At 46.7% G+C, this 4791-nt stretch overlaps 1 pseudogene; it reads left to right on the top strand.

The window, feature by feature from the left end:
* The first annotated feature begins 2598 nt into the window (after nucleotides 1–2598).
* On the top strand, nucleotides 2599–3337 carry LOC104942808 (potassium voltage-gated channel subfamily C member 1 pseudogene; annotated as a pseudogene).
* The last annotated feature ends 1454 nt before the right edge of the window (nucleotides 3338–4791 follow it).

The raw sequence follows: 4791 nt of genomic DNA, 5'->3' as shown, positions 1-4791 counted from the left end.
TCTCACACACACGGGGGGGGGGGGTAAAGGAGACTCATTTTTATGCAGGACACTAAACCCAATCTTGAATAGAGTGGTTGAGGTACTCAGTATTTGTATTCTTTTAGAGACGTTGTACTTGACTACATATATGTGATTTTAGAAAATGTAAAACGCTGACACATTATCACATCAATAATTGAACACTTTCAGAGGAACCATATTGCAGTATGAGCAGCTTTAAGTATATTTAAGTGCTGATGATGCTTCATCACAACCCTTGTGATTTAAAAACCGTATAAATATGATCATATACTACACATGTGTGTTCTGCTCTCTCATAGATAAGGACATTTTAAAGGGGATCCCGACATCTAATTGCCTCTCCAGATGTTAGCCAGTACCGTTGCATATGGCACTTGAGTAGCTGTATGAAGCCTTCAGAGGGAGCTGTGTGACGTCTGATGAATGTCCTCCAGTGATGTCACCTGAGTCAGCCTGGGTTAGGTCTGAAGACTTCCAGTTTGAAAATGAATAGTGTCTTCAGGTGTGCAGTTCAAATGTAGCTGTGGTTAATGTACTCCTAATACAGTATATAGAAAGGCTACACATATTTAAAGTTACTGTAAAGTGTGTTCCACAGAAACATGTGAGCCGTTGTTATGACATTACACGATATGCAAGTGTTTGAGTCATGACAACATTGCTGCTAACCAACGGCAATATACATGTTATAGAGTGGTGCAAGAATTAGTCTGACAAACCTGATTTAAGTTATAGAACTTCTGGATCGCTCGTCTCTAAGTCAAAGGTTTTTGGTTAACTGCTTGAAATAAGGTCTGTGGTTAACACAAGCTGAAGAGATGTTTGCGTTTCGTCCTACGACATAGCAATACGTCACTGGTGAAGCTTTAATTTGTTGAACAAAATGGGTTGCTAACAGTTTGCTAAATGAGACTTAAAAGCCTCTCCAAATTGAACATGAAGATGAGGCCCCCTACGCAAGATGAGGCCCCACGCAGTCTGCATGATCTGCGGGAGGGGCAGACCTGTGTGTGGTTAAAGCCTAACTTTAGCTTTTTACCTCTGGTGCAATTAAGCGCTAACCTTTCTTAAAGTGGTGTTAACATGTGGAGATTATCCTGCTGAAAAAAAACTTGTAAATATCATAAATGTGTGTTTGCCACTGATCTTATTTTCTGCAATATTCAAAAATCCAATTCAACATCCCATTACTTTTTGTAGAGTGAGCCCTTGCAATGCTAACTTCCGGTTAAGCCTAAGAAAATAAGTCATGACTGCACCACTCCATAGTTGCTGTTTAGAAGCCTCTGGGTGTTTCTCACTGTCGAGGAAGGCTGCTCCAGAGCCACTTTTTCAACGATGCTTCGTCATCGAGTCCCGCCGAAGGACTGTTCCAATGTCCAGGATCCTTGGAATTCTACCGAGGCCGGCGTCCTTCGTTGTGGGAAATGTCAAGGCTGCACATGTGCATCCTCCGCGCCGCGGTCTTAAAATCCCCACAATGCATTGCGCACGGACCAATTTCCAAAATCTTTGGCGGAAATCGCGCTCCATTTAAGGCGGGGCCTCGCATATGACGCACACCTGCACACCTGTTAGCCTGTTCCACCATTCTTCGTTTTCCGAGGCTAGGAAGGATTCTTACCTCGCTTCTGAAGGACCTGACTCGGAAGACATGTCCTACCAAGGAAGCATCCTTGACATTGCGAAACACCCACTGAAGCTAACTATCTAGCTAGATGGAAGTTTTTGAAGAAAATGCAAAGGCGTGGAGGGAAAGGTGAGGGGGGTCAGGACCTTTACCTCAGAAATATTGTACAGTGACAAAGAAAACTTTATAAGACTAATTATAATTATAATATACTCTGAAGAAAATAATCTCCCATTGCCACCGTCACATCTCAAACTCTGAGCATTTTTTCAATGTCGTTGCACCATGGTGCAATGACAATAAAGGGATTTCTTACGAAATGTCCCAGTTTCTGGATCACCAACATCAGTGTTCGACCTGATGCAAATCCCTGCAGCAAGATCAACATCTGGCGGAAAAAGTGGAGTACAGACTAGAGGACATATGTTTTAGGTCAACAATGTGTGTGATAAAGGAGCCCATATGACATTTGCTGTAAGAAAAACAGCTCATCTAGTTTCTGTCTCTCTGCTTCTCAGCTCAATGAATCTTGCAGTGGAATCCAAGGATGCAGCAGATTCTCCAGAGAGCTGCCTGAGAGCCAAAAGAGCCCGAGGAAAAGCATCTGATCAGCGGCAGGCAGTCCTGAGCTTAATAACATGAAATGATCCGGTAATATGCATTCAATCAGCCAGTCAATCAGTCAGTTAGCGGGCACAGCTATTGATTCATAACATCCGCATCCCATACTCTTTCTCTCTCTCTCTCTCTCTCTCTCTCTCTCTCTCTCTCTCTCTCTCTCTCTCTCTCTCTCACACACTCACACACACACACACACACACACACACACACACACACACACACACACACACACACACACAACACACACACACACACACACACACACACACACACACACACACACACACACACACACACACACACACACACACCCCCACACACACACAGGCAGACTCCTCCTTCCCCACCTCTCTCCTCTTCAGCTCAGTTGACTCCTTGCAGTTGCCGGGACGGAGCACCAGCAGCCTGCAGAGAGGGGACCGGCGGTTGATGGGGACGGGGGCCAGTAGCCGCAACAGCAGCAGCAGTCGGGCGCACCGACCGAAGCATGCTCCAGCGCAGCCATGACTTGCTCCGCGTCAGATAGCGAGAAGATCGTGATCAACTGTGGAGGGATCCGACACGAGACCTACCGGAGCACCCTGAATACGCTGCCTGGCACGCGCCTCTCCTGGCTCACGGAACCCGACGCTTACAGCAACTTCGACTACGACCCCAAGTCCGACGAGTTCTTCTTCGACCGCCACCCGGCCACCTTCGCCTTCATCCTCAACTACTACCGCACCGGGAAGCTCCACTGCCCCAACGATGTGTGCGGGCCGCTCTTCGAGGAGGAGCTCGCCTTCTGGGGCATCGATGAGACGGACGTGGAGGCATGCTGCTGGATGAACTACCGGCAGCATCGCGACGCGGAGGAAGCCCTGGACAGCTTCGAGCAGCCCGAGCCGGACGCGCCCGAGGATGACCCGGCGCTCACCGGCGGGGCGGACGGAGACCTGAAGCGGCTGTGCATGCAGGAGGACGGCCGCAGGGCCACCAGGTGGGCCGTGGTGCGGCCCTTCATGTGGGCGCTGTTTGAGGATCCCTACTCCTCCAAATACGCACGGGTAAGTTGCTGGACAAGTGTCTTTCTTCCACTGCTCAACCACCTTTTTGCGCATGATAGCGTGCGCGTCCTCTCTTTTTCTTTATCTGTCTTTCTTTCTTTCTTCCTTTCTCTCTCTCTTTCATTCTTTCTTTGTTTCTTTGTTTCTTCTTTCTTTTCGCTCTGGCGCTGCGCATACGTACCCATTTTTGGAACAATTGTGGCCACTGCGCATTGTGTCGCGTAAAGTTTCTACTGGAGGGGGAGGATTTCAAATCACTGCAGTGTGTTCTCCTCTTCTCTCCTCTGCTCTCCCCTTCATTTTAATCTCTCCACTTAACACGAGTATGTTTAAAGATGTGGCCATGCTTATGACTTTCTGTCAGTGCGCATCAGTCCACCCTTCTCTCTTTCTCCTTTTCTCTTCTGTGTCTAAATGTGTGTCCTTTTCTTCCCCGGCTATTCTTAACAGTGTTAACATGATTTAACCTAATTAGGCGTGACCCTAATGTGGGACCTACTTTTCAATCCAAATTTGGATTTTCCTTCAGTCGATGTATCACACAGTTAAAAGTATAAGTACAAATCCAGAGGTCAGTGTGTCCTGCTATGGAGGATACTTTAAAGCAGCTACCTCACTGCATCCAGTAGGTTGCTGGGTTTGTGCGTGTGTGTGTGCGTGTGCGTGTGTGTGTGCGTGTGTGTGTGTGTGTGTGTGTGTGTGTGTGTGTGTGTGTGTCAGCACTAGACATGTGTTCCTGGCAGGTGGGGGTGAAAGCATTTGTTCCTTACGGAGCAGAGACTGTTCCATTCTAAAACACGTATCCCTGTGGTAAACACACATCACTTCAGTCCGGATACAGATTTCATTGCTATCTGCTAAATATTAAAGAAACATTAGAGCTGCTAGAACTCTGCACTGCGAGAGGAGTTTTTAGAGGAATGTCTTGAAGGATCCAGTAAGGCTGAAACATAAAGTGTCATACGTTGTCAAGCTCTTTAAACTCTGATTGAGAAATTCCTCCCAACACTGATGCAGGACAGTTTACCCTTCATGGAGAGAAGGGGTCAGGGTGGTGGAGTTTGTGTCCCATGGCAACACCCAAAATGTAGCTCACACTTGTTTCTGACTGCTTCTCTTAAGATTGGAAAGGTTTGGAAAGTGTGTGTTTGTGCAGTCGCAGTGTGATTTAGAGGGGGGAACAGATTTACACGTTGAACAAAAGCAACGACTGGAGGATGGAGCCCCCCCCCCCACCTGGCATTAATGATCTGGGAAGATATAAATATATTTAAAACATATAACCTAATCCAATCTGTAATGATTGTGTGATCAGCCACTGGCAATCAATAGGAGGGAATAGATCTCTAAGACGAAGGGCAATGCGATGTTATGTATATTTCAAATCCTTTAGTGATTCTGTCTCACCTTCTCCTGCAAGTCATGTTCTCATCTTTAAATTCCCTCATCTTATTTTCCGTTCTAAACTTG

The sequence above is a fragment of the Notothenia coriiceps genome, unplaced genomic scaffold (genome assembly GCF_000735185.1).
Source record: "Notothenia coriiceps isolate Sejong01 unplaced genomic scaffold, NC01 NC01_scaffold00005139, whole genome shotgun sequence".
Taxonomy (NCBI): domain Eukaryota; kingdom Metazoa; phylum Chordata; class Actinopteri; order Perciformes; family Nototheniidae; genus Notothenia; species Notothenia coriiceps.
The sequence above is the reverse complement of the archived record's forward strand: the minus strand, read 5'-3'. Positions and strand labels throughout refer to the sequence as shown.